Source organism: Onthophagus taurus, chromosome 11, assembly GCF_036711975.1.
Source record: "Onthophagus taurus isolate NC chromosome 11, IU_Otau_3.0, whole genome shotgun sequence".
Lineage (NCBI taxonomy): Eukaryota > Metazoa > Arthropoda > Insecta > Coleoptera > Scarabaeidae > Onthophagus > Onthophagus taurus.
Genome location: NC_091976.1, coordinates 10,000,001 through 10,017,405, shown reverse-complemented (window position 1 = coordinate 10,017,405; position 17,405 = coordinate 10,000,001). Strand labels below are relative to the sequence as shown.

The 17,405-nt window shown below is 34.6% G+C and overlaps 2 long non-coding RNA genes across 3 annotated transcripts in view; both read right to left on the bottom strand.

Annotated features, from left to right (window-relative positions):
- The window catches only part of LOC111415685 (uncharacterized), a 35,468-nt gene that overhangs the window by 17,579 nt on the left and 484 nt on the right, over positions 1 to 17,405 (bottom strand). The gene's annotated exons all lie outside the window — the stretch shown is intronic.
- On the bottom strand, positions 11,351 to 12,610 carry LOC139431927 (uncharacterized). Of its 2 annotated transcripts, XR_011641953.1 has the most exons (4): positions 12,022 to 12,606; positions 11,664 to 11,968; positions 11,514 to 11,605; positions 11,351 to 11,456 (listed from the first exon to the last, which is right to left on the bottom strand). It is a non-coding gene; the product is annotated as an uncharacterized lncRNA (long non-coding RNA). The 2 variants fall into 2 exon arrangements; XR_011641952.1 differs by having other exon boundaries at positions 11,664 to 12,610.

Sequence of the window (17,405 nt, the reverse complement as noted above, 5' to 3'; positions counted from 1 at the left end):
CTAAACCATTATCACCCGATAGCGATTGAGGAAGACGTTTAGAAGGTTGCAAAATTGACCTCACCGCCGATGATGTAGATGGTGGTACATCGATGGTGGATTTCACTTTCGAATAATTTGCCATTGCTGGAGGTGGCGCTTGACGCTGAGGACCAACTTCTAAACCATGCACTAATCTTTTATGTCTTTGAAAACTATCGAATCTCGAAAAAGATTTATCGCATAAAGAACACTCGTTCTTAACGTTATTAGTATGCGAAAGTCGCGTGTGCCGATCGAGGTTCCTTTTGGCAGTGAACGACTTTTGACACTTATCGCACGCGAACATCTTTAAAGAGATTTGAAATTGACAGTGTCAAATATAAACTTTAACGAGAGCAACCGCTTATTAAAACTGCTGATTTTGCGAGTACCACAGATGACTGTGAAGTAAAAAGTTTCTAGAAATAATAGGTATTTATATTAGATAAAAATGCAAACTAAGCAGTTTTTATTAAATCGTCGAGGTTCAGTAAAGTTCAATGCACCACGTCAGTGGAAGTGTTAAATTACATTGTGGTTACAATAATGCTGAGCAATAGAATTATTGGTGTAAATGAAATACGGATAAATAGAAATTTAAAACGCTAATTAATTATAAGGATGTAATAAATTAAAAGTTTTTAAATAAATAATAGGATTTATTAATATTTAAGTTGACAATAATGTAAAGTAAATATACGTTTTACTTAGAAAAAAACATTTAAACCTAAACGATATTGTCTTTCGGTATCCAACTGTTATGGGATGAATCGAATCCTAACCACTTAACGAACACTTGATTCTTTCTTCTGTTTAACACTTTTTCAACAAGATACACATCAGGTTGTTTGGATCTTTGAAGTTCGAATTCATAAAAAGCTCCTTTAATAGGTTGTCCACTCATATCTTCTAATAAATAAGAAATTGGATTCGTAATTTGTGTTTTAACTATTTTAAATAACTCAGTGGTCCAGTTGGGTAAATATCCCTTATCGAAGACATGCTTATGCTTGCTAATGCGAACTACATCTCCAACATTAAAGTTTCCCTTACCGGCAATTTTAATATGATTGTACACCGTATTGAGAAGTTTATTTTCTACAGATTTCGAATTTATTTGAGATGGTTTCATTTTCGTGGTTGAATGCTTTGAATTATTATATTGAGTTGTAATAGCATCCAATAAGTGTAACCATTTATGATTTCCGTAAAGACTAAACATTTTATACAACTTTTGTTTTATGGTTCTAATTACGCGTTCAGCTATTGCAGCCTTCATTACGCTATACGTTGAATAATGATTAATTTTAAATTCCATCATCAACTTTTTGAAGTGTGTATTGTAAAATTCCTTTCCCTGATCAGTTTGTAGATTTTTAGGTACACGACCTTCAGAGAGAATTGAACGTAACGCGTGTATTACATCTGTTGAGGATTTATTTTTTAACGGCCGCATCCAGAGATACTTTGAAAAACAATCGATAACCACTAAGATGTATTTATGTCCAACATTGATTTTACCAAATTCAATCATTTCAATAAGATCAGCTTGCCATAAATCATCGATCCCCTTCAATATAGTTCTGCGTCTAGGAAATAAACGTCTAGCGGGACGATGAAGTTCTTCAACTATAGTTTGTTTCGCTTTCGATACCTGCATTCTTACGCTCATGGATTAGGTCCAACTTTTTTTTCTCCAATATATCTAGTCGTGAATTTATAGTGCTTTCCATATCAAGTAGACGATCTGCAACACCCTGTATCCCATTTCGTAGATTTGTTGTGAGTATATCAAATGCATTTAAATTAGTGTTGAATGATTTTGTTAGAGTTGTAATTTGCTGACCATTTAATAGGATTTCCGCGTTAATTTTTTTAATGTCGCGTAAGAGTGTAGAGTTTTTAATATCAATTTTTGTTGACACCTGATGTATACGTTTACTATGATCTCCAATAATTCTTTGAACGTCCGCTATTATGACCTTAATTTCGTTTAAGATTGTAGCTTTCAATGTTTCACATATTTCGTCTACATAAATTTTTATCGCACAATCATTTTCATCCGTCGGTTGTTGAACGTTAGATAGTTTACGCCCCTGGATATCATAATCTCCATCTACGGTTAAAGGGAATCCAATATGGCGTTGAGATGTAGTTAAATTCTCATCATTCAATACTTTATTCCGCGCAGAACGTAATGTACGACCAAACTTATCAATGCTCACACCACTCACGCTTGATCCACCGTTCATTGGTACGCATAAATTATTATTATTATTATTATTATTATTATTATATAACGCCGCTCTCCTTCAGTTCTTCTATAATGGATGTGATTTCATTAATATGGGAATTGTTTCCTGCCGCATGTGAAGCGTACAACAATTTCAATCGATCTACCAATTCGTTAACATCATCCCAATATTTATACTCAACGATTTTCGAGTTCACTTCAAGATGTCGTCCGGGTATTAATCCATCCCCCGACTTATTAAATGTAAATAAAGGTTTAATAATTTTAGTATACTTGTACGATTTATTTCCAACTATAGGACCCGTAAAATTTCGCTTATGCGCACCCGTATACGCTAGAACAGATTTGTAACGTTGTAGATCCTCTTCGGTATAGTTCGTAGGTCGTTTTAACTGTATAAGTTCATATAACCCCGTAGAGGCTTGTATGCGTTTTTCGCCTCCGAGAACAATATGAGAAGGTTTAAACTGGACAGTCTTCGATCCAATCATCCAATCGTTTTCATCAGGATCATAACGTATACCCATTCTCTCATCAATTTCTCCTCTTTTACCAAACGTATAATATAAATCCCGAATTTGATTCGGTAGATTTTCTATAGGTAAATCCTCCGCCTTCAATTTTTGTTTTGCATCCGGCGGCGTTTTAAATTCATCATCACTTTCAGGAAAAGTTAATTTTTTCCTAAATGCCGGAGTTTTAAAATCGGTTTCATCAAATTTCGTTTTAACGTCAACACCGACATCATCAGTAGGTTGATAGTGGTGATGGTAATGTACAGAAGAAGAAGGTTTCACTTCACTTAATTTATTAGTCATATCTTTTAATGAATCGCTTAAAGGCTGATGTAGTTTAGCGATAAGACGGTCATCGTTTTCTCGACCGAGTTTAAGCGCTAAATATTTTTTCTTAATAGTATTTGTTATGTTAATTATAGCTTTATCCCTCTCACGTATGGAACGCTTAGTCATTTCATCGTTATGTGACATGCTTACTCTCACAAATACCAGATAACAATGCAATAATTTAGTCCGGGTAAATAAATTTATCCATTCCTATACGATACCTTCCATCCTTTACTTCAAAATCTTTCATAATAATCATAGGGTTATATTTATCATCATTCCAACACCGTTTACAAGCGTCCTTGAAAACATCAAACTTCATGTCGGTGTTAACGTGTTCATCATACACATGTTTTAAATTAACCTCATCTTGTTTGAATAGAATTAAGACGTTTGCATTGTCTCGTATTAGGTGTTTAGGTATCCGCGTATAGGTTTGCGTAAGGTAGAACGAATCAATATTATTATGTCGTCCCATACAGAAAAATGATCGAATCTTATCCTGTTTATCGCATGCTACATCGTCAAATATGAAAATTGAGTTTTGTTTAGCTTCAGACGGATCTATAACGGCATCATTATCGATGAATCTATAAAGTCCTATTTCGGGTAACTGTTTCATAATCATTTCTAAAAATTCATATTTCGGTTGATGTAAGGATTTTGAGTATATATAAATATTTTCAAAATTTAAACCATTTTTATCGAAAATGAGATTTAACATCAAGTTGGTTTTCCCACATCCGCTCGGACCACATACTATTGCTCGTATACTGTTCGGTATGAGATCGCCATGCCTACGACTGGTTATCGGTTTCATCATCGTTAACCGATCGAGATCGGTTAATGACATTGTGAGAGATGGGTGTTGCACTACACGCATTATAAAACTAAAATGAGTTTTAATCTTCATGTGCGGGTATATAAGGGATGTGAAAGCGTAAACCGCATCAGTTGAGTATGCTGTTTACTCGAGATAGTACATCTGCGACGGCGGGGGGAAGCGGAATACTTAATACACTTATCAATAAACTACCCGTTGAGTTACACGTTCCAGGCTATCAATTTTGTGGACCAGGAACAAAATTGAAGAAACGTTTGGCTAGAGGCGATAAAGGAATAAATCCATTAGATCGGGCTTGTAGAGAACACGATATAGCGTATTCGGACAATAATTCTTTAGAACAACGTCGCATGGCCGATAGACGTTTGGAGGAAAACGCTTGGGGGAGAGTGAAAGCGAAAGATTCGACATTGGGGGAAAAAGCATCAGCTTGGTTAGTTACAAACGCTATGAAAGTGAAACGAAAATTGGGAATGGGTCATAAGGGACAAAAAATAATTAAAAGATTAAAAGATAAAAAAAATAAACCGATAGCATTTAAAAGCGTGTTGGTAAAGCAAATAGCTAAAGATTTACCCAAAACAACAGATAATTTACGGGAAGCGGCTAGATTAGCTTTGAAAAGTGCTCGTATAGCTGTTAAATCCGCGGGTGGAAAGAAAAAAGTTAAAATTCCGCGTACAATCCCGTTACCTATTACAAGTGGTGGTATACTACCGATATTACCAGCCATATTTGCCGGACTATCAGCTCTCGGAGCGTTATCAGGCAGCGCGGCTGGTGTGTATCGCGCGGTGAAGAGTGGTCAAGAGGCTAAAGAGAAGTTGAAAGAAGCTGAACGACACAATAAGGCGATGGAAGCTATCGCGATTGGCGAAACCGGAAGTGGACTTTATATTAAAAAATATAAAAAAGGATTGGGTTTATATTTAAGTAAAAAGCAACAAAAAAACTTGTAACTAGGCTACCTAATAGACCTCTAACAAATCTCGATATAATAAAATACGCTAAAACACTTAAAATTCCAAATTTTCGCGGAGTGTATATGCGAAATGGATTGCCTAAAGAAGGTCCTAAATATTATGAGTCAGCTGTTGTAAATTTAGATGATCACCGAGGTAGCGGAACCCATTGGGTAGCCTATAAAAAAATTGGCAATAGGGTGTTATATTTCGACAGTTATGGAGATCTAAAACCACCTAAAGAACTTTTAAAATACTTTAAAAAATGTCAAATTGTGTATAACCACGATAATTTTCAAAAGGATAACCCGTATAACTGCGGTCAATTATGTATAAATTTCCTACTTAACATAAGAAATAACTCATTTGAGTGAAAATGTCACAGACGTTCACACTGGTCAGTACAAAAAGCGAAATCTCCGAAGACTATTATCCGCCTATAGAATTAGACCCTAACTCGAGTTACTCGCTTGGTCTTATTGGATTCTATACGTATAACAGTATACCAAACATTGAACAAGGAGTAAACGATAAATTTTACTTTACCGAAAAATTGCCCATTAATAAAAGCCGACAATCAACTATAGACGAGGGGGCATTACCACAGGAAATCAAAATTCCTACTGGTGCATATGAAATAACGGACATTGAGAAATTTTTACAAAAAGAGATTTTACGTCGTATCGGATTGAATACGGTTGATGATCCTGAAAAATTTTTTTCACTCAAGGCTAACAATAACACCTTGCAGTGTGAAATAAAAAGCGATTATTTTGAGATAGATTTCTCTCAACCAAATACGATAGCTTCTATATTGGGGTTTTCCAATCGTAAACTAGATGTATCGATAAAGCATAAATCAGATCTTCCGGTAAATATAATACGTGTGACATCCGTTCGAGTGGAATGTAATATAATTTCCGGCTCGTATTACAATAACAAATTATCTCACACGCTATATGAATTCGCTCCAACTGTGGATCCTGGTTTCAGTATAAATATAGAGCCAAGGAACCCCATTTATTTGCCAGTGGACACCGATCGTCCGATATCGAACATTACACTAAGATTACTTGATCAGCGTGGTAAATTGGTAAACTTTCGTGGAGAAGAAATTGTTATTAGATTAGAATTAAAACGAACTTCATAATGGGGCTGTTGTTCCAATTAAAAGCCACCGATCCTCAACAGCGTTCATCTATCAAAAGAAAACATTATAACTCAGGTGGAAAGAGAACATCTAGATCAGTTAAAAGAAAGACTTCATTGCGAGCGGACAACAGACGTTTTCTCGAGCAGTTGGGTTATCATGTCTACACAAAAGTTAAATATATACCGCGAACCCATCGTGGATAATTCGATCGCTAGAGAAGAAGTGCATAGTTACCATCCTTCCACAAATTCTTTTCAAAATAACGATATATTCACCATTGAACTAAACCAAGAAGATGTTTTATTTTCGTTCTTCGAAAGTTATATACGTATTGAGGGAGATTACAAAGAAAAATTAAACGATCCAACTGATACTATCCAGCTAACGCACAACTTACCAACATATCTATTTGAGTATATCGCATTTGAGCATAACGGTACTGAAATCGAACGGGTACGTGAACCCGGTTTAACATCATTGATTCGAACCCTACTTCAACAAAACGAAGTGGAATGCAAATCTTTAGAAATAGCTGGTTTAAAATGGCCACCCGAAGGAAATTTGCCTACAGTTAGTGCGAACAAGGATTTCACGTTTCAAATCCCATTAAGTCATATTTTCGGATTATTTAGGGACTATAATCACGTTATGAGAGGTCGCTTCAAATTTAGATTTGTTAGAAGTCGTACTGACTCCAATTGTTATAAATCTACATCAAAAGCCGATTCTAGCACCGCAGAGTTTACTGTAAAAACGGTTACATTGTTGGCGAAACATGTGTACCCAAGCCCATCTATAAAGATGAAGCTGTTAGATGGTTTAAATAAAAACGCAAACATTCCCGTACCGTTTCGGAAGTGGTCTTTTTATGAGCTACCTTCAATGAGAAAGGGAAATAAAGAGATTTGGTCGGTCACGTCAACAACTAACAGAGGTAGACCTCAATACGTTATAGTTGCATTCCAAACCAATCGAAAGGATCAGCCGAATTCAGATTGTACACTTTTCGATCACTTGAACATTATAGATCTTAAAGTATATCTAAACTCATACTGCTATCCATTCGAGTCGATGAATTTGGAGTTTGCGAAAGAAAATTATGTTGAACTCTATAAAATGTATACCGAATTTCAACCATATATTTGGGAAACATCTCGAAAACAACCGATTATGGATTTCGCAAGCTTTAAAAAAAGACCTTTATTCGTGGTGGATACCACTAAGAATAACGATGAAGAAGCCGCCCCATCCGCATCATGTGAGGTGCGTATCGAAATTCAAAGCGGTAAAGATTTTCCGCCTGATACAAAAGCATACTGTATACTACTCCAAGAATCCATGTATACATACAAACCTTTGAGTGGGGAGGTATCTGTAATTATAAATTAAATTACACATGAGGTCATATGTTAGTTTACAATATGAAGTTCAAAATCGCGGTTGTAGACGTTCAGGGGTTTTACATCAATTCTAAATTCGAAGTTAAAGAATTTACTCTTGTGGATATCACCACCGACTACATAATACATTTACACTTAAAAGCTAGTATACCATTCCAACAGTTAAACGTTCGAGATCGAAGATCAGTGAGATATTTGGAACGCAACCATCACAGGTTGCTATATAGCGATGGGTGGATAAATCAATCAGAAGGTCTAAATGTAATTGATACCTTAATTTCCTCCTACGATCAAATATTTGTTAAGGGAAATCAAAAGAAGCAGTTTTTGAAAACACGTAACAGCAATTCAATACTAACGGATATTGCGTTAGAATTTGCGGAAGAGGATGAGACTAAATTAAATTCATCCAACAATCAATGTTGGTTCCACACCGGCTCTCCAGCAGTATGTTCACAAAACAATGTATTAATTTTACAAAAATTTTTATATAATCACAATAATGTTACTTGTATTTAAGTTGTAAATATAATAATTTTTAAATAAAAAATTGATTGTAGTTTTATTATTATAATAGTTGTAATATTTATTGGGAGAGGGTGGGGGTGTGAGATATATCATATAATTAAAAAATTAATGTATTCAGTTTACAACTAAATTTGATGAAATATGGATGTTAACACTGGGTGTGAAATTTCTGAAAGCCCTTACTGGGTATCAATTAATAAACAATGGAAGAAGTTTCGTGATGATATAGAGAAAGAAAATAAATTTATTGGTGAAACCTTATATTCGATCGATAGATTTAACATAAAAGTTGGTATTAGTGTGGCGAGAGGTTTTATAACATGTGTGAAATTGATTTTTAAATCTTGGAATGATGTAGAATCGAAATCACATATACTCTCTTTTCTACGTGAAGATTGGGAACAATTGATTAATGTATTTAAAATCATTCGTTTTAAAATGAACTTTTCTGACCAAATTATACCGTTAGCGGATGGAATTCTTAGAGTTACTGCAGACGTTGAGAATTGTGTGTGCATCACATATGAAGATATGGACCCTGAAAATAATTTTTTTATTCCGATTATATTAACCTTGATGGAAGTTCAAGACATTTTATCTAAGGAATTTTTAATTTCATACAAATTAAAAGTATTAGACAATTTGCATTTTAATGATTACATTGATTTTATTATGAACACTCAATTTTCGAAGGATAAGTTAAAATTAATTCGAGAATTTTGCTTGCAAAATTTATCTGAAATAAATTATTACTTAATGGAATATATTGATATGATTTCATGAGTTTAAACTTACTACTATTAAGAATGTTGACGAATACTTGCGTTAAAAAATTATATTTATTTTAATTTAAACAAGTTTAAACATGTTGAAACAAGTGTTGGTGAGGTTCAATGAACTTTACATAACTTTGGTGATTTAATAATAAAAACTGCTTAATTTGCATTTTAGATAACAATAACACCTGCGTGCGAATTGCATCATCCTTCTAGAAACTTCTATTACACAAAAACTGCTTGATTTGCATTTTAGATAACAATAACACCTGACGTGCGAATTGCATCATCCTTCTAGAAACTTCTATTACACATTTCCCCACCCCCATTATTTTCATACATATAATTACATGTTCTAAATAATTTATTTAGTATGACAGCTATTTCCAAGCTAACAGGTTACGTTTTATTATTATTAATCTACGAAACAAATCATGTCTCGTCTAAGTCAATTGGGTCAGTGCAATTTCCCACCGAAAAAATCAATTTCTGCGCTTCAAACAGACACTCCATACCCGATTAAGTGTGCGAAACGGCTTAAAAAGTGTTCTTGGCCGTCCGTGGTACTTGAACTGGAGGCTGGATTCGTAATTTATTTACCAAGACGCATCGCAGAAGATATTACCGACGAAGAAATTATGGAACTTAGCAAAATGTCTATAATTTATAAGGGTGCAAAAGACATTGGTAAAACACACCCTGTATATTTATTGGATTTCGTCAAGAAGCTTGAAACGTAAAAACTTTCCGACCGATGACCCTGATGTTCATCTGTATTAATATAAATGTAATTGTATTATAAAAATTATATATTCTTAAAAATTAAATAATAACAAATGTATTTCTTAAACACATCATTTTGTTGTTTCTATTTCACCTTACAGCCATCAATTCAATCCGCTTAAATTCAATTAAATAAGTAAGTTTTATATATTTCTTAAACGTTTCAATATATTTAAATTGGGTTAATTGGGAAAATTAAATTGTATTATTTAAACCATTTCCTTCTTTTATTTAAATGTATTTTTTTTTCACTTACATCATTTTTGTTAATGAAAACGCATTAAAAAATTTTATAATTTGTATTATTTTTTTTTACTTTCTTAATATTAATTATATATATGTATAGCATTTCATTTAGGTCAATTATTCCATTGCTCAGCATTGATTGTAACTTGACACTCCCGCCGGCGAGGTGCATTGCACTTTACTTGGTGATGCGCCGCGCCGATTGTCGTAAGTTGACACTTCCGCCCCGGCGAGGAAAGCATTGTATCGCGTAACTCATAATCAGTTTTACTTTAGAAACCGAACGTGTCAAACGTAAACCGCGCGCAATGTCTCGTAGTCGTCTCTGTGTTTTTCTTTTTTGTTCGGTCTCTGTGAGTTTAAACCAAAGAAAAAATTTATTCGAAGTTGAGTTGGATTTACCCCTTTTACCATATTTATTGTTAATGGAAAACGTCTTACGAGCTGCGCATGGTCGTCACCTTCCGTTGTGGTGGAGTTAGAAGCGGGCTTGCTTCTCAACGTTTCTTTTTTACCTACCGATCAAGAAATTTTTTGGAGTTACAAGATCAATGTATCGTGTATAATAATAAAGGATGGTGGTAAACCGAAGCCCGCTCATATAATTGAATTTGTAAAAAAAGTACCATAACATTAAGGTTTTTATTATTTTTTTGTAACTATTTATTATGTAATGTTTATTATTATAAAAATGTTTATTAATACTTTTATTGGGTTGATTGGGGGGGGGAATTAAATTGTGTTAAATTGTGTTATTATTATTTTCCGGAATATTCCCAAGTTCCTGCGCACGCGCATTCAAGAGTTGTGAGGCGCGCCTTTATGCGTTCAACGCGCCATCTTTCAGAAACGCCGATTCTAGACAGGAAGTTGTTGCTCCTCCGCTCCTCCGTGACGTCATCCGCCCGATGTAAAAGGATAGGGAGGGGTGCCAACCAAACGCTTGAGGGAAAAAATAGGTTGGTAACAAGATCTGGTGACTTTTTAAAAAAGTAGCAGTCTACCTGGTTGGTAGTGGTTTAGTTCCACTACCAGCCACTAGGTGGCGCGTTACTTTTTTTAAAAGTCACCAGATCTAGTTACTTTTCCAATACCAACCTATTTTTGTTTTCTCCACAGCCATAGGTTGGTACCCTTCCCTATCCTTTTACATTGGGTTGATGACGTCATGTGGAGCGGATGTGGAGCTGTGGAGCAACTTCCTATCTAGAATCGGCGTTTCTATACTACTTTTGGGGGTGAATTTGACCCCGTTGGGCACCTTCAAAATTGATGAAATTTTAGGATGATTTAGAGGATGCCTTTAGCGATTTAAATCAACCATCCAAACACCGTAAGGTATAACGGTTTACGAGAAAAAAAATTTGTTATTAGACACTATAGGTACACAGCGCGGCGCGGACTTTGGGGGTGAATTTGACCCCGTTGGGCACCTCCAAAATTGATGAAATTTTAGGATGATTTGGAGGGTGGACTTTTGATAGAAAAAAAACTTTTGATAGAGAAAGAAATTTATTATATTAATTCTATCTGTCTGTTTTACTTATAATTAAATTGTGTAATGGATTGAGAATATGATTATAATTACTTGCTACCGCGTTCCAGACCGTTTCCAACCCTTGTTCATTTAAGTAAATGCCATCCCTGTGTAGAAATTTGTATTAAATACATAAGAAAAGAAACATTTTTACGTTTTGTTACCCTTCCATCATGGTTCTGTTAACAATTGCTTCAATGTCGGTACAATTGATTTGCTTTTCAGCACAAAACCGTCGAATGTAATGATTGATTTCCTATAAAGGCATGGAGAGCATTTATTTATAGCATGACAGAGAAGTTATAATATCTTACGTTCACAGACTCGAAGTTTTTGCAGGGAGGAATTGTGCAAATTTGTATTCCTTTAGGATTTAAGGAAAGAAGGAAGCGGAAGAGGTGAGAATATTGGGACTTCAGTTGGGATGGTGATGTTTTATGGAGTATATCTTTAGTTCTTATCATTATAACGATATGACGTTCAACAATATCTCCACAAAACCAAGGGTAACATGTTTTTGGAATACACTTTGCGCGCCGCAAAAGTTTTAGTATTGTTTGACCGCCTACTGCTAAGTCGAGGAAATATTTTCCGTTGCTTGACTGTTTTGGTTGTCGTCCTAAAATATATACCATTAGTAGGAATTAATTTCACATCTGTTAGAACAAATACTTTGTAGTTAGTTCTAGTACGTAGCATTCGGCAAAAATTACTATCGCCCAAAAACAGTAATTTCGTCGACATCTTCACTGGTCACTGGTTTTAACAAGAGATAACTAGAACAGCTGATCTCTGCAATAGCTGAGGAATCTTTATATATTATAAGTTTACTCCTCACCTTTCTGGCAAAATCTAAAAAATGTGTATGACGCTCTAAAACAACACCGAATAAGTCGGCAACTATTTTCCCGGAATGCACTTATAATGCAAAAAATATGGACATATTTTTTCCTTAATACCTGCGCCTTTTGTAACTGCACGTGGCGGAGTTCTTACCCTTTGCCAGTAACGACTAAAAGCCCATAAAACTACAAAATGCCTTTCTTAACAAAATTTATTTTTTCCATGAAATATTAAGAGTTTCGCAGTTTTCATAATCTATTAAAATCGCTAAAGGCACCTACTATCTGCTCTACATACGTGTACAATTTAATAACGAAATTGTTTCTCTGAAGCCGTGGTCGGTGTTTGGATGGTCGATTTAAATTGCTAAAGGCATCCTCTAAATCATCCTAAAATTTCGTCAATTTTGGAGGTGCCCAACGGGGTCAAATTCACCCCCAAAGTCCGCGCCGCGCTGTGTACCTATAGTGTCTAATAACACTTTTTTTTTCTCGGAAGCCGTAATACCTTACGGTGTTTGGATGGTTGATTTAAATCGCTAAAGGCATCCTCTAAATCATCCTAAAATTTCATCAATTTTGGAGGTGCCCAACGGGGTCAAATTCACCCCCAAAGTCCGCACCGCGCTGTGTACCTATAGTGTCTAATAACAAATTTTTTTTCTCGGAAACCGTTATACCTTACGGTGTTTGGATGGTTGATTTAAATCGCTAAAGGCATCCTCTAAATCATCCTAAAATTTCATCAATTTTGGAGGTGCCCAACGGGGTCAAATTCACCCCCAAAGTCCGCGCCGCGCTGTGTACCTATAGTGTCTAATAACACATTTTTTTTCTCGGAAACCGTAATACCTTACGGTGTTTGGATGGTTGATTTAAATCGCTAAAGGCATCCTCTAAATCATCCTAAAATTTCATCAATTTTGGAGGTGCCCAACGGGGTCAAATTCACCCCCAAAGTCCGCGCCGCGGTGTATACTTATAGCGTCGAATAACAAATTTTTTTTCTCGGAAACCGTTATACCTTACGGTGTTTGGATGGTTGATTTAAATCGCTAAAGGCATCCTCGAAATCATCCTAAAATTTCATCAATTTTGGAGGTGCCCAACGGGGTCAAATTCACCCCCAAAGTCCGCACCGCGCTGTGTACCTATAGTGTCTAATAACACATTTTTTTTCTCGGAAACCGTTATACCTTACGGTGTTTGGATGGTTGATTTCAATTGCTAAAGGCATCCTCTCAATCATAATAAAATTTCATCAATTTTGAAGGTGCCCAACGGGGTCAAATTCACCCCTAAAGTCCCATTCGCGGTTTATAATACTGATTTTTTTTCTCGAAAACCGTTAGGGCTTACGGTGTTTTGAAAATTGATAAAAATACTTAGAAGTGTGTTCTATTATGTGGTAGAATTTCGTTTAATTCGAAGGTGCCCATTAGGGCGAAAACATCCCTTTTTCGGGGGTGAGGGTTGAAAAATTTTTTTTTACCAAATGGGGGTGGTTAGCTGTTCTTGAGGGTAAGAGTGACCTGTGTGTGAAATTTGGTTACCCAAATCGTATTGGTTACGGAATTATTAATGTTTTAAGTTTATTGCTGGGATTTATGGATAACTTCACACCAGTGTCATCCAAATATGATACATACCCAAAAAACTACTTTTATAAGTCTTAGAATTGAATAAATCAAAAACCGCATGCTGTATTATATTTGGGACCGGTGACAAGCATACACAGCAAAAATCCCCTACTATCTATCAAAAAATCGCATCGTTGCAAAGTGTCCAACCTGTTGCATGTTTGAGTTGTGCTATTGTAAGAGGTTATGTACTTTCACGACCAATTTTTTTTAAGTAAATTGCAATTGTAGTGTTTGTAATAAATATAGGTGTATAGTGCATTCATTTCTCTTTCATCTGAAGGTAAGTTTATATCATTACGTTCATTTTCCTAGAAGCTCTATCGAATAATTACTATGAGTCATATATGGGACACTATGCATTTAAGTTTTTGGTGGTTTTAGATGGATGTAAAGCTATTTTATGGAAATAACAGATACGTTCGAGACATACCAGTTGATAATGATAGTGACGATTCCGATCTTTCGGAAGAAGAAGACGATGAGCGCGTTCTAGTTCCCGAAAGTGACGATGACGATGAACCTCAAGATATTGATCAAGGTGAGGATATAATAATACCTGAAACAGATACAGACTTTGACAGTAGCGAGGAAAACATTCCTCTAAATAAACTGGCAGAAAAACTAAATCCAGGCATCTGGAGGACAGGAAACCTTACAAAAAATCCGGATGAGATAAACTTTTCAGGGGCTCACAATATGCCACAGGAAGTTATTGATTTAGAAACTCCGTATCAGTTTTTTAAGTTTCTATTTACAAAAGAAATGATATCTAAAATTACTGCCCAAACAAATTTATATTCCGCTCAGAAACGTATAGATCGACCGGCAAATATTTCAGAAAATGAAATGGAACAGTTTATTGGTATCTGTTTGTATATGTCAGTTATTCATTTGCCCCAAGTAAAACATTACTGGTGTACATATTTAGGCCATCCTGCGGTCTCTTCTGTAATGACCTGTAACAGATGGGAAGAAATCAAACGTTTCATTCATTTTAACAACAATGAAAATTTTATACCTCGGGGTTCAGAAGGGCATGATAAGTTGTTCAAGATATATACAACACAGATTGAGTTTGATTCCAATGGAAGAAAATGTTGCAGTAGACGAGCAAATTATTCCTACTAAAAGCAGATCAATCATCAAGCAATACAATCCAAAGAAACCTCACAAATGGGGTTACAAGGTACTTGTCCTAAGTGGAATCTCTGGTTACCCTACAGGTGCTCCTGATCTTGGAACAAGCAGTAATGTTGTGGTAAAGCTTGCCGAAACAATACCAAAGCATGTAAACCATAAAATTTTCTTCGATAATTGGTTTACTAGCATTCCCTTGATGATATATCTAACCAAAAATGGTATACTTCCTCTTGGTACAGTACGCTTGAATAGAGTACCAGGTTGTCAGATGTTATCAAAAAAAGAATTTAAGAAACGCGGAAGAGGAGCTTTTCAAGAAAAAACTGCTATCAAGGATAATATCAAAATAAGTATTGTTTCTTGGTTTGACAACAAAGTTGTGTCAACTCTATCGACTTACGAAGTCTCACAACCAACAGGAACTAAGAAACGATTTTTCAGGAGTGAAAAATGCCACAAGATAATAGACTGTCCACAAAGTATATTGAAATATAATGAATATATGGGAGGTGTGGACGTGTTAGATTCTATGCTTGGCCTCTATCACATTAAAATAAGGTCCAAGAAGTGGTACCTACGACTATTTTTCCACATGATAGATTTGTGTGCTGTAAATAGTTGGCTATTATGGAGAAGGCAAAATGATATTTATATGCCTCTTGCAGATTTCAAAATAGCCATTGCTGATGCTCTATGCAAATCAGGGAAGATGAAAAAAAGAGGAAGGCCCAAAACCAACCTTGAAGACGCCTTTGCACGGAAAAAGAGACGAGGAGCAGCTACTGATATTCCTCAAATGGAAGTTCGGAGGGACGGACTGGACCATCTACCTGAATGGAGAGTAAATGAGAGAAATCGTTGTAAATTTCCTGATTGCAAGTCCCAATCTTATATATATTGTACCAAATGTCAAGTAGCGCTATGTTTAAATAAAGAAAGAAATTGTTTTGTTCGCTTCCATACAGAGTGACAATATTTTATATTATGGTCGCAAGTTATATTTAATGCATGCTGTGTCATATTTGCTACGTACCAGTTTTTTTGTAATATGTTTGCTTAAAATTTGAATAAATTTTTTTAAATATTTTTCCATCAATTTGTGTATGTTTTTATACTTCGTCAATTTTTTTCTACTAAAAATAAAAAATCATGCAGTAAAGGGTTAACAAATAAAATAACATCTATTTTTAAACAATATGAATTTAACGAAATAGGATTCGCCAAATATAATAATTACGAAGTAAAAGATTACTTAACAAACATGAAAGATAAAATAAAAATAAAAGACAAAATTAATACAATATATCAATTAAAATGTAACAATTGTGACAAATCATACATTGGTGAATCAAAACAACATTTAAAGAAAAGACTGCGACAACACGAATGCGACACAAAACAAATAAAAAACATACATAAAACAGCTATCATAGTAAACAAGAACACCATACATTTAATTTTGATAACCCAAAAGTGTTCTCAACTAGTGGAAATACACTAAATAGAAAAAATTTAGAATCTATATTTATAACAAAAAACATAGATAGCACAGTGAATTATAAAACGGACGCTGGTGGAATCGGGATACATTACGCGGGAATAATTCATGATTTAAATATATAAAATTACTTTTAACAAATTCCATAAAAAGATATAAAAATAACAAGTTGAGGTAATAGAAGAATACGCTTTCCCCCACCTAAGTATACAAGTTTTCGAGACATGTTCAAACAACATGGAATTTATTCCATCGATAATTTTGCAGTTAGTGACACGTGCTATCGTTAGAATAAAATTTACAATGTAAGATTGCGCTAAGATGGTACGTAATTATTTATAGAAATATAATTTTAAACGTTTTAAATTGTTGTATTTAGTATGTCGTTGTATTGGTTTGATGTTTTAATTTAATTTTAGATACTAATTCTTGATAATGACCATTAAAAGCTCGAAACGTCGAGGAAAAATTAATTTTATAAAAAATAAAACAATTTACTACTGAGAAGACGTGTTTTTTATATATATGATTGATAAATTTGATTCTTGGTAAAACAAAAATTTCTATATAAAAAATATAATATAAAGTAAATTTTGCAGTAGTTCGGAAGAATGAAAACATTAAACAAGTCGCAAATAATCTACAGAAGAAACCCTGAAAGTAGCTAACATTTCAAAAGATGAGAACGTTTAGAAAGGTTTCATAGAGTTGGAAAAGATGAGTGCGGTGTGTGTTTCAGATTAAACTTTATTTATAATGAAGATTTTCACTTGAACTAACACTAAACCTAGAACTAGAACCTTTGGGGTTAAGCCTTGCTTTAAAATGGTGAAGCCACAGCTTAACCCGAAAGTTTCTAGTTCTAGTGATTGTTCTAGTTTTAGTTGAACAGATTTTATTTCTTTATGTAGGTAAAATAAAGGCACAACATCC